This window comes from Castor canadensis, chromosome 1 (genome assembly GCF_047511655.1).
Source record: "Castor canadensis chromosome 1, mCasCan1.hap1v2, whole genome shotgun sequence".
Taxonomy (NCBI): domain Eukaryota; kingdom Metazoa; phylum Chordata; class Mammalia; order Rodentia; family Castoridae; genus Castor; species Castor canadensis.
Window position 1 is genome coordinate 131,884,670 of NC_133386.1, and position 13,493 is coordinate 131,898,162.

At 38.5% G+C, this 13,493-nt stretch overlaps 1 protein-coding gene and 1 non-coding gene across 11 annotated transcripts in view; one reads left to right on the forward strand and one right to left on the reverse strand.

Annotated features, from left to right (window-relative positions):
* The window catches only part of Emsy (EMSY transcriptional repressor, BRCA2 interacting), a 124,327-nt gene that overhangs the window by 78,737 nt on the left and 32,097 nt on the right, over positions 1 to 13,493 (reverse strand). The gene's annotated exons all lie outside the window — the stretch shown is intronic.
* Positions 2,785 to 2,844, forward strand: LOC141416442 (U7 small nuclear RNA). The gene has a single exon (XR_012441166.1). It is a non-coding gene; the product is annotated as a U7 small nuclear RNA (small nuclear RNA).

The window sequence follows — 13,493 nt, forward strand, 5'->3', positions numbered from 1 at the left end:
ATAGCAAGACTCTGTCTCAAAAGAAAAACAAAAAACAAACCAAAATTAAACATTAAAAATAACCCAAAAACTTAGACTCCAAAGAAGTCAAGTGATTTAAACTCACATGAATATTAACTCAAAATGGATCAATGATCTTAATATCAGACTACAAACTCTAAAGTTGATACAGGAAAGAGTAGGAAATACTCTGGAATTAGTAGGTATAGGCAAGAACTTTCTCAATGGAACCCCAGCAGCACAGCAACTAAGAGATAGCATAGATAAATGGGACTTCATAAAACTAAAACGCTTCTGCTCAACAAAAGAAATGGTCTCTAAATTGAAGAGAACACCCACAGAGTGGGAGAAAATATTTGCTAGCTACACATCAAAGGACTGATAATCAGACTATATAGGGAACTTAAAAAACTAAATTCTCCCAAAACTAATGAACCAATAAAGAAATGGGCAAGTGAACTAAACAGAACTTTCTCAAAAGAAGAAATTCAAATGGCCAAAAAACACATGAAAGAATGTTCACCATCTCTAGCAATAAAGGAAATGCAAATTAAAACCACGCTAAGATTCAACCTCACCCCTGTTAGAATAGCCATCATCAGCAACACCACCAACAGGTGTTGGCGAGGATGGGGGGAAAAAGGAACCCTCTTACACTGTTGGTGGGAATGTAAACTAGTACAACCACTTTGGAAAAAAATTTGGAGGCTACTAAAAAGCTAAACATTGATCTACCATTTGATCCAGCAATGCCACTCTTGGGGATATACCCAAAAGACTGTGACATAGGTTACTCCAGAGGCACCTGCACACCCATGTTTATTGCTGCACTATTCACAATAGCCAAGTTATGGAAACAGCCAAGATGCCCCATTACTGACGAATGTATCAAGAAAATGTGGTATCTATACACAATGGAATTTTATGCAGCCATGAAGAAGAACGAAATGTTATCATTCACTGGTAAATAGATTCCAATAGATGGAATTGGAGAACATCATTCTGAGTGAGGTTAGCCTGGCCCAAAAGACCAAAAATCATATGTTCTTCCTCATATGCAGACAGTAGATCAAGGGCAAGGATTGAACTTTGATCACAAGATAAAAGCGAGAGCACCCAAGGGAGATATGAGGATAGGTAAGACACCTAAAAAATTAGTTAGCATTTGTTGCCCTTAACACAGAGAAACTAAAGCAGATACCTTAAAAGCAACTGAGACCAATAGGAGAAGGGGACCAGGAACTAGAGAAAAGTTTAGATCAAAAAGAATTCACCTAGAAGGTAACACACATGCACAGGAAATTAATGTGAGTCAACTCCTTGTATAGCTAACCTTATCTCAACTAGCAAAAACCCTTGTTCCTTCCTATTATTGCTTATACTCTCTCTTCAACAAAATTAGAGATAAGGGCAAAATAGTTTCTACCGGGTATCGAGGGGGTTGGGGGGAGAGGGAGGGGATGGGGTGGGTGGTAAGGGAGTAAGGGAGGCAGTGGGGGCACGGGGGAGAAATGACCGAGCATTGTATGCACATATGAATAATAAAAAATTTTTTTTAAAAAGTCACATGAGAATTTCCTGGCAGGACTAAGGCTGGGCCTTTTGACTTCTTTACACTGTTCTTGTATTCTTACCTTTAAGGAATTTATACCATTGTAGACAAGGTGTATACTAAAAATTGGAATAACAAGACAAAAGTAAAGTATGTAATAGTAGATCTAGAAAAGTGGGTTGGAGGACACAAAAAGAGGAAAGGAAAGGAAACTGGAAATAACTGACAATTAATTACATGCCCAGATTCAAAGAACCATCAGAAACACTTGAGTAATTTAGATTGGCTTTAGAAAGGAGGTGAACAATTGGATACTGCCCCTCAGCTGCCTCCATTACCCTTACCTTCAATCGAATTCTGTAGGTTTTACTTCCTAAATAGCTGACTTCATTGTTTTAGTGGAGTGCTAGGGTCTATCACCTCTCTGGAATTAGCATTTTTAAACCTTCCTCCAGAGGTAAGTCAGTGTACACTTTGTCCAGGACATCCACCATCTTGCATTGACCCTGAAGCAGTCCTCCCTCAACTTTGGAGCAGTTTCTCCCTTACATCTCATCCCAATTTGATATAAGTATTTGTTAACCATTAGTGCATAATAAATTATCCCAAACTTCAGTGACTTAAAACATCAAAATTTCAGTTTTTGCAGTTTCTTTTGGAATCAAAAGTGGCTTAGCTGGGTGGTTCTTGCTCAGGGTCTCCCAGAAGTTTCCAGTCATCCAAAGGTTGACTGAGAATGGAGGATCTGCTTTCCAAAGTAGCTCACTCATGGTTGGCAAGTTAGTAAGGCAGAATGTCTCAGTTTCTCTCTTAAGTGTATGTTCCTTGAAGATCTTTAAAACAAATAGAATTCCTGTGAGTATTAAGCTTATTGCCCCACAGCAGTCTTACAGGAAGACTAAGATGGAGAAGGTTTATTTGCATGAGGTTTCTTGGTGTGGCTTTTGATTAATGGAGTACATAAACTTCAATACAATTCATTAGAAACCTATAAACAATTTTAAGAGAATTGCATTAATGTAAACACAAGCTTAGATGAGCCGGAGAATGTTCAAAATGAAAATAGGCCTTTGCTCTCCTGAACTTCTATAAGCAGAAAGCAGGCTGAGAAATTGCTAGGCCTCAAACATTAGCCTTTTTTTTTTTTTTAACTAGAAAAGGAAGAATGACTCAGAAAGCAGAACTTAGAAAGTAAATCACCACAAAAAAAAAAAAAAAAAAAACTCTTGACTAAGTGTCACAGCTCTTTTAGAATTTGTCCCACAGGTTTTCTGGCTTACGCTGGAACCCCACCCCCCAAAAAAAACCTCTTGACTAAAAACAAGATTTGGGAGAATGATGGAGAGGGTGAATCTAAGATACATTGTAAGCATTTTTGTAAATGTCACAGTGGACCCCCAGAAAAACAAAAATATGCTAATAAATAAATTAAATAAAATAAAAACCAAAAATACTTGTTTTCACTCATGAATCTGCAACTTGAGCAGGGAGACTGGCTGTTTTAGAAAAAATACAAACTGCAACAGAGTCACCAAAATTTAATCTACCTCTGACTCCAAAACACATGCTTTTCCCACTGTACCAGCAAGATAACAGTTGTTTTTCTTAGGTGGATTAATACAAATTTTTTAAAAAGTTGTGTGCAAAAGAATTAAAAAAGGGAAAAGGTTAATCTGAAGAGATATTAGATAGAGCAGCCTACCAGCTCCATAACCACAGTATGGTAAAAGCAAGGGTCTTGGGTGACCACTGTAAAAAAATATATATGTTGTATGAGCATTAGAGTTAATTCTAAATGTCTAATTCTAAGTGTCTTTCCTCTCCTAAAATGACTTCAGCTAAATACTGAAAGAATTTAAACCTGTAGTAGAGTTCACTGTTCATCATGGAATACTCACAGTGAGTGAAGTCATATGCCAAACTCTGGAGAAAGATGGATAAACTTCCCTTCAAAAACTTGTAATTTAGTGGGGAAGACAGACATGTAAACAGACAGTTGCTATATAATATGGTGTCAATGGCATGAAGTTGTGAAAAAAGGGTTGAGGAGCTATTATTTCTTCCTGGGAGCTAGTACGGAAAAGTTACCAAGAAGGTAATATTTAAGCAGGGTCTTAAAAGATAGGAGTTCAACAAAGGAGGAAAGCGTATTCAAAGCACAGAAAGAAACAACAATGGCAAACTCACAGGTATGAACACGGATTTGGGGAAACATGCATATCAATTTAGTGAAATGGGGGCTTGGGTGGCCTCGTTACCACTAACGGAGGCAGAAGTTCTGACTCAAGGATGTGTGATGCCATCCCACCAGAGAATGTGAGGAGCACCTCATTACCACCAGGTGCAGCTAGAATTCCATGTTCCGCATGTGGCGTATACTGCAGGAAAAGGGAAGTATTAGGAGAGGACCTTGTTACTGCCCTTTGAGAATGAAAGTCCAAGCCTCCCTATGTCTTCTCTGACATGAAGCTAGGAGCTGGAAGGAGTCGGATAGCCTCATTAGATCCTGATGGGTGGAAGCCTAGGTGGGGTATGATTTCAGTTTTCTGTTGTATTCAGCTGTAGCAAAGTGCTTATTGTCTAAAAGTTTCCTGTACTGTGAGGCTGCTCCCAGCCTGGTCTTTTGACTGGAAAGAATAGGCTTTTTTAAAAAAAAATCTATGCCCATCAGCATTTCTGGATTTGTCAGTTTCTCCAATACCAAATCTAGGATATCTGAAACAAAAAGAAAACTCAAGGAACTCACCAACAATTATTCCTTGTGTGGGAAATATGCTCACCTGTCCAGACTCAAAGAATGGACTCAGAGATGTGTGGACTATAGCGGAAGCAAGACTTTGATGGAAGTCTTGTGAGATTGGAGTGCCTGGGAAGCAAACACACCCAAAGCCATTACAACAAGCATTATATTGTCTAGTGCTCAAGTTCCTGCCCCAGTTCCTCACTGGCAGAGTGAATATCTCCTATGTCGCCTAAATTTCCTATTGGGTTATTTTAAAATATGCCTCTCGGGATTGGTCAAATTTTAGAGGCAGGCTTAAAGTGGTATCTGCCTACCTTTGTGGTGGGTGCTTTCCGGCACATTCATAGTTTTTACCTAGCACATACCTACTTTTTTTTTTTACCTATTTCCTCATTCAGATTTACCCCTCCCAATTTAAGTTCCCTTATCAGTTGAGCCTCCCCCAACATCTGCAAGCAAGCAGCCAGAGTTAAATGCTTTGTCTTGAAAATGGACCACCACTGACTTTATTTCTAACACTTGGGTTCTAGGTCTTAGTTGGTCTGTCTGCTTTCCACCTTTCAGAGTTGTCATATGTTTGTTTTATATATAATGCCTTATATGTACTGTCCAGTAATTTTAGCTGTACTTAGCAGGACGAATAGAGAAAAGTAAATGTACTCCATCTTTCTGCAAGTAGAAGTCTCAGATTAATTGATTTTTTTTTTACAAAGGTGTGAAGGCAATGCTCTGTGAAAGACACTGTTAAGAGAACAAAAAGGAAGGTCTAGAGGCATGGCTCAAGTGGTAGAGCACCTGCCTGGCAAATGCAAGGCCCTGACTTCAAACCCCAAACCCACCAAAAAATGAGAGAGAGAGAGGAAAAAAAAGAAATGCACATTAAAATCATGATGTGATACACCATACATCTAATAGAACAAATGAAATGAAATATACTGACAATACCACATCATGGTGAGGATGTGGAACTACTGAAATTCTCATACAATGCAAAACAGAACACAATGTTCACCAAAGGTGCTTACGAAACGCTATGGAGCACAGAAGACTTGATAAAAAGCCGGGGTGCCAGTGGCTCACACCTGTAATCCTAACTACTCAGGAGGCAAAGATCATGAGGATCGTGGTTCGAAGCCAGCCCAGGCAACATTTGGGCTGAGCCTCCTTAGATCAACAGTTTCTTACCAGACGCAGAAGTGAGGAAAGAATATCAAGGATCTTGAAGCAAAGGAATAGGAGAAACAAAGGCATGGAGACATAAAAGGACATAGAGAATGGTGACCTCAAAAAGCAAAATGAGGGATGTTAGACTTAGTAATCCTCAGCTGGGAGTGCTTGTCAGAGTAACCTGGGGAGCTTTATTTTTGGATGAAAACCTTAAATGACTATTGAGATGATGTCTGCCCTAACGGTTTCTGGGTCTGTGACTTCCACCATACCCCATGAGAAAGCACTAGACTTAATAACACAAGTTATTGCCATTTAATTAATCCATGTTAGAACTCAAGTGACAAAAACATTATGCTCTAAACAGTGACTTGACACTGATTAATGGCTTGATTATTAGAAAGCCAAAGAGAATTGCAAATGAAAATAGAAATAAAGACATATTATCACATATTGAATTTTCCCCCACTTCATTTTAGAGAAAAGAAACAGCATTTTTTTAGGTTCATCCAAGTGCTCAGATGCCTCAGGTGAGGAGCTGATGATAATCAGTAATTATCCAAGGTAAGATCCAAAATACTTTGTAACGATGGAAATAATAACCCTGTCAGAAATAGAAATCAGCTATCATGGGGGAGGATACTATAAATCCAAACATAAGATCCAACTTGTCTTCACCTCAGAGAGTTTCCAGCTGTTTATGACATTCTGCTGTGATTTGCCAGAGATGAAATGCATTTTTAAAAAACTCTGCTCCAGCCAGCTGAACAAAAAGGCTTAGAGCCACATTCTCTTTCAAGAAGTGTTGAGCACTCATGAAATCTGCTGTGAAATAGTAGAAGGTGTCCACTTTCTTGTCAGTTCCAATTAAGATCTTTCCTGGCAACCCCACAGTTGATCATTATTTTTTAAGTGAGCTAGTGGAATATCAGGTCATGTCTCTCTTAGATTGAAAGGGCCTTGTTGAGATGCTGTGGGGCTTAAGCTTATCACTTCAAGGCCAGCAGTTAAATCCAAGCCTTGCTAAAGGCAAAGGTAATACAGAAACACACAGAGAGCACGTGGAGTATTGTGTTGGGAAATGATTGTGGGAAGGAAATGGACCAAGTGATGTTCATATAAGTATGCAAATTGCATGTGCACATACACTGACATATTGACAAACACAGCCTGAACTGAAGCATATCAAGTGATCAGTGGTAATAGCAGTTATCACACCATATAATAATTAGACTGGAGACTCTTTTGAGAATAAGGGCTGAAGCTTTTTGACCTCTGAATCCCCAACAGCATTGAATTAATGAACAGTGTATTGAATTCAATAAGGCAATGGTACAGACATGTGACAATCACCCCACCCTGCCTGAGCTTCCCCAAATAGACCTTGTATCTTCATTCTCTACCCTGCGATTGTACATCTCCCATTCTTCCTTCAGCTTGAATACTTTGACCCCTTTCCTTTATCCATGACTTTATCTTTCAAAGTGTGTCAGAAATCCTTATTCTGTATAGTCCATCTCACAGTCTTTTGAAAATAACTCCCTAAGCACAAATGGGAACAGGGAATGTTCTTGGAAGTCAGAAAGATCTTGATTTAAATCCCAATTCTATTACCTTGGAGTTCTTTAACAGGTTACATTGTTATTAATCCCATGTCAGATGGGAAAGATTTTCTCCCATTCTGGGGTTGCCTCTTCAATCTGGTGACCATTTCTTTTGGTGTGCAGAAGTTTTTTAGTTTCATGTAGTCCCATCTGTCAATCCGTTCTCTTAGTTACTGAGCCATTAGAATTCTGTTTAGGAAGTTACTGCCTATGCCTATAAGTTCCAGTGTAATCCTTACTCTTTCCTGCACTAGCTTCAAAGTTTCAGGTCTTATATTAAGGTCCTTAATCCACTTTGAGATTGAGATGATATTTGTACAGGGTGAAAGACATGGATCTAGTTTCAATTTTCTGCATGCAGATACCACTTTTCCCCCACAACATTTGTTGAAGAGGCTGTCTTTTCTCCATCATCTGTTTTGGGTGCCTTTGTCAAAAATCAGGTGGACATAACTGCATGGATTCATAACTGAGTTTTCTGATCCACCGAACTGCATGTCTGTTTTTGGTGCTAGTACCATGCTGTTTTTATTGCAATGGCTCTGTAGTACAGTTTGAGGTCAGGTATTGTAATAACTCCAGCATTGCTCTTTTTGCTCAGTATTGCCTTGGTTATTCAAGGTCTTTTGTGCTTCCACATTAAATCAATAACCCAATGAAGAAATGGGCAAATGAACTGAACAGAGCTTTCCTTTTCAAAGGAAGAAGTCTAAAAATGGCCAAAAAAACCACCTGAAGAAATGTTCAGCATCCCTGGTCACAAAGGAAATGCAAATCAAAACCACATTAAGATTGCACCTCACTCCTGTTAGAATGGCTATCATCAATAACACAAATGACAACAAATGTTGGCAAGGATGTGGGGAAAAAAGGAACCCTCATACACTATTGGTGGGAATGTAAATTAGTACAGCCACTATGGAAAACAGTATGGAGCCCCCTAAAAAAAAAAATAGAACTGCCATATGATCCAGTCATACCATTCCTAGGGACATACCTGAAGGAATGTAAGTCAGGTTACAATAAAGACACCGGCACATTTATGTTTATTGTAGCATTATTCACAATAGCCAACCTATGGAAACAGCCAAGAGGCCCCACAACTGATGAATGGATTAAGAAAATTTTGTATTTATAGACAATGTAATTTTATTCAGCCATAAAGAAGGATGAATGTTGTCATTTCTAGGTAAATGGATGGAATTGGAGAACAACATCTTAAGCAAAGTTAGTCAGGTTCAGAAAGTCAAAGTTCACATGTTTTATCTCATGTGGAATATAGGCCCAGTATAAATACAAGCAATATTATATATATATATATAAATATATACAGAGCATGTATCCAAAAATGGGATTGGTAGAGGAGACCATGGGAGGAGGAAAAGAAGGAAAGGAAAATAGTGAGTAATAATGAAGTACGTTACATATATATAGGAACAAGACATAAGGAAACACACTGCAAACTGTTAAACAACACAGATAGAAGTGCAGAATAGGGAAGCTACATTGAGTTAAGCACACTACATGTACAGGTGTAGTACCAAAGCAAAAATCCCACTGAAAAATGAACAGATGCCTAAACAATGAAGGACAAGAATGAAAAAAAAAGTCACACTAAGGGGAGGACAATAACAGGAGGGAGATGACAAAAGAAGTAAAGAAGGTGAATATGGTTGGTGTACTTTCTACACAATAATGAATACAGAATTTTTAAACATGTTGAAATCATAAGAAGAAGACTAAGGTAGAAAGGAGAAAAATGGATAAACCAATTTGGATTACAATACATATGTACATTGAAATGTCATAATGAAACACTCTGTATAGATATCTTAAAAAAATGTCTTTTCTCAAAAATGAAGGACAGGAAGGTAAAAACAGGTCTTGTCTGGGGGTTGGTACCAGTGGGAGAGGGGAAAATATAAAGAAAGGGTATAGGAGGAGAATATGGTGGAACTACTATGTACTCACGTATGAAAATGTAAAAATGAGACCTGTTGAAACTATTCTAAGAATGGGAGGGATACGAGAATGGCAGAAGGGGTGAATTTAACTAAGATACACTGTAAGCACTTTTGTAAATGTCACAATGTATAAAATCAACATAGAAAAATCATTAGCATTTCTATACACTAACAATGAGCAAACGGAAAAAGAATGTATGAAAACAATTCCATTTACAATAGCCTCAAAAAAAATCAAATACCTAGGTGTAAACCTAACAAAAGATGTGAAAGACCTCTACAAGGAAAACTATACACTTCTGAAGAAAGAGATTGAGGAAGACTATAGAAAGTGGAGAGATCTCCCATGCTCGTGGATTGGTAGAATCAACATAGTAAAAATGTTAATACTCCCCAAAGTAATCTACATGTTTAATGCAATTCCCATCAAAATTCCAATGACATTCATTAAAGAGATTGAAAAATCTACTGTTAAATTTATATGGAAACACAAGAGGCCACGAATAGCCGAGGCAATACTCAGTCAAAAGAACTATGCAGGAGGTATCACAATACCTGACTTCAAACTATATTACAAAGCAATAACAATAAAAACAGCATGATACTGGCACAAAAACAGACATGAAGACCAGTGGAACAGAATAGAGGATCCAGATATGAAGCCACACAACTATGAGCAACTTGTCTTTGACAAAGGAACTAAAAATATACGATGGAGAAATAGCAGCCTCTTCAACAAAAACTGCTGGGAAAACTGGTTAGCAGTCTGCAAAAAACTGAAACTAGATCCATGTATATCACCCTATACCAAGATTAACTCAAAATGGATCAAGGATCTTAATATCAGACCCCAAACTCTTAAGTTGATACAAGAAAGAGTAGTAAATACTCTGGAGTTAGTAGGTATAGGTAAGAACTTTCTCAATGAAACCCCAGCAGCACAGCAACTAAGAGATAGCATAGATAAATGGGACCTCCTAAAACTAAAAAGCTTCTGTTCATCAAAAGAAATGGTCTCTAAACTGAAGAGAACACCCACAGAGTGGGAGAAAATATTTGCCAATTATACATCAGACAAAGGACTGATAACCAGAATATACAGGGAACTTAAAAAAGTAAATTCTCCCAAAACTAATGAACCAATAAAGAAATGGGCATGTGAACTAAACAGAACTTTCTCAAAAGAAGAAATTCAAATGGCCAGAAAACACATGAAAAAATGCTCACCATCTCTAGCAATAAAGGAAATGCAAATTAAAACCACACTAAATTTCCACCTCACCCCTGTTAGAATAGCCATCATCAGCAACACCACCAACAACAGGTGTTGGCGAGGATGCGGTTTTGGAAAAAGGAACCCTCTTACACTGTTGGTGGGAATGTAGACTAGTACAACCACTCTGGAAAAAAATTTGGAGGCTACTTAAAAAGCTAGACATCGATCTACCATTTGATCCAGCAATACCACTCTTGGGGATATACCCAAAAGACTGTTACTCCAGAGGCACCTGCACATCCATGTTTATTGCGGCACTATTCACAATAGCCAAGTTATGGAAACAGCCAAGATGCCCCAGCACTGACGAATGGATTAAGAAAATGTGGTATCTATACACAATGGAATTTTATGCAGCCATGAAGAAGAACGAAATGTTATCATTCGCTGGTAAATGGATGGAATTGGAGAACATCATTCTGAGTGAGGTTAGCCTGGCTCAAAAAACCAAAAATCGTATGTTCTCCCTCATATGTGGACATTAGATCAAGGGCAAACACAACAAGGGGATTGGACTATGAACACATGATAAAAGCGAGAGCACACAAGGGAGGGGTGAGGATAGGTAAGACACCTAAAAAACTAGCTAGCATTTGTTGCCCTTAACGCAGAGAAACTAAAGCAGATACCTTAAAGCAACTGAGGCCAATAGGAAAAGGGGAACAGGTACTAGAGAAAAGGTTAGATCAAAAAGAATTAACCTAGAAGGTAACACCCATGCACAGGAAATCAATGTGAGTCAATGCCCTGTATAGCTATCCTTATCTCAACCAGCAAAACCCCTTGTTCCTTCCTATTATTGCTTATACTCTCTCTACAACAAAATTAGAGATAAGGGCAAAATAGTTTCTGCTGGGTATTGGGGGGGGAGCGGGAGGGGGCAGAGTGGGTGGTAAGGGAGGGGGCGGGGGCAGGGGGAAGAAATGAACCAAGCCTTGTATGCACATATGAATAATAAAAGAAAAATGAAAAAAAAAAGTAAATGTCACAATGTACTCCCAGTACAACAATAATATGATAATTTTAAAAAGTTGCTTCACCTCTTTGTGCCGCAGTTCCTCCAGATAGATTTTTTTTTTAAAGATTTAATGTGATAAAGTATGTGAAGCACCTAGCTCAGTGACTGGTATAGGATAGATTGCCAGTGAGAAAATGTTAGCCTTGTTCACCTTCCTCTATGAAACCAGCTCAGTGCTTAAAAAGTGTTAGCTCCCTCTGTTATACATTCTTTGACACCTCTATTAGGTTTCTTTCCCCCTACTCCACTACTCCTTAACCAGATATAGCTGCCCCCTCTTCCATTCCACAGTGCCCTGTTTATGTCTCTTTTCTAACACTTCTTATAGGCTGACTTGTGCTATAACTCATTATAGCTCCCTCCTCCATATACCAAAAATGTCTTAAGGGCAATATCTTCAACAACTAGCTTAGTGACTAGATTAGGAAACACATTCCATAAATGGTTGTATAATTGAAATAACATTTAACCCTGCTTTCTGGAGAGGCAAATGATCATGTAACATGTGTTCTTCCAACAAGTGCTGAATGGTCTAAGTAGCAAGGAAGAAATTCCCCTGCAATTAAGTGGTTCAGAGTTGATTGCTATCCATCAAGCTGAAATAAGCAGAACCTCAATTTCCAGATGTCTTTATTTCTCCTACTAGCCAGGCCAGAGGAACATTCCCATAAGGGTAACCCAATATATATTTTTTTTAAAATCCTGATCTGATTAGAGACTGAAATCCTTTCCTTGAAGAAATGCACAAGAGCAAAGTTTTCTTCCCCCCTTTCCCCAAGGATAGAAGATGAGGGAGAGAGGAGAAAATTGAAGCCAAAGAAAAATCTACTGTACCCCAGCAGATGAAGAGCACATATGGTCAACACAACAGATATTTTCCTGGGTCAAAATCCAGAGCTTAAACCATAATGAACTCTATCTATACCCTCAACTTGATCTTAGGAAAAGAAACAGGAGCAAAAATCAAAAACTTTCCCAGAAGTTGTTGTTTTTGCAGTGATATCTGTACCAATGAAGAAGTAATCTAAAACAGCAATCCAATTCAACAAATATTTTCTGAAATTCTTAGTGTCAGGCACTGGAGTTATGGAGATACTGGTGAAGCTAGATTTCTAACCTTAGTGTACCATTCTATACAATTGTTTTCTTCATTGGGAAAAGCAGTGTTTCAGTCAGTGTTCAGTAAAGGAAACAGAACTACTAAGAGTTAAGGGGTAAAAGATTTATTATAGGAATTCAGGCTTTTATAATTGTGGGAGTAATTGGGGAAGGTCCTGCTCTGAAGGTAGAGGGAGGCAGGAAATCAGTGGAATCACCAGCCAGTCAATCCTCAAAGAAGCCAAGCACATTCAGCTGCCATTAACAGGCTGTAAAGGAAGAGCTGATGGAGGTATTTACAAAAGTGTGTGAATCCCTAGCCAAGCGTTTGGAGGTAGGCTATAAGCTACTATTGACAGCAGGGTCAATAGTCAAGAAGAGTTGAATGAGTGGAGGAGAAAGGACAAGCTAGGACCTGCTTATATCTCCTCATCTTTTGGTGTTTTGAACTCCCATGATCATCAGAGAGCAACAGCTGCAGATTTGCTTCCACTTCCCAAATCTTGATCAAGTATTGATCTTAGCCATCTTTAAACTAAAACCATACAGTTGCAGCTTGCCCAACCTGAACACACACAGCCATAAAGTCATTTGTGTCTTCTCTTAACTTTCAATAGTGGAAAAAGGCTGAATTTTAAGTCTTAACAGGCCAGGTTTCAAATCCTGGTTCTATTCATCTCTAGCTAAACGACCACAGGTAAATTCCCATCTATGGGCCTTAATGCATCAGGAGGGGTCCCTCGCCTTTGTCATAGCATTTATTTTATTTCCCACACTGTCCTAGGACCGCTGGCTTCTTTGCCTGTTGTTCACCACCCTGTGAACTGCCTGAGGACAAGGACTTTCATAGTCTCTGACCTAATGTAGAGTAGTGAACAAGAAATTTGCCAAAAAAGTAAAAAATAGTTTAATCAGGGGAAAATGAAAATTCAAACAGTCAGAGGTTTGAATATTTCAAGTAATAGGACAAAGATGTGATAACAAGTCATACACAGGAGCAAGGAATCAGGATGATTAATTTTAATCATTGGGATTGGGAAATATGATGCCATGAATGGTTTAAGACATAAG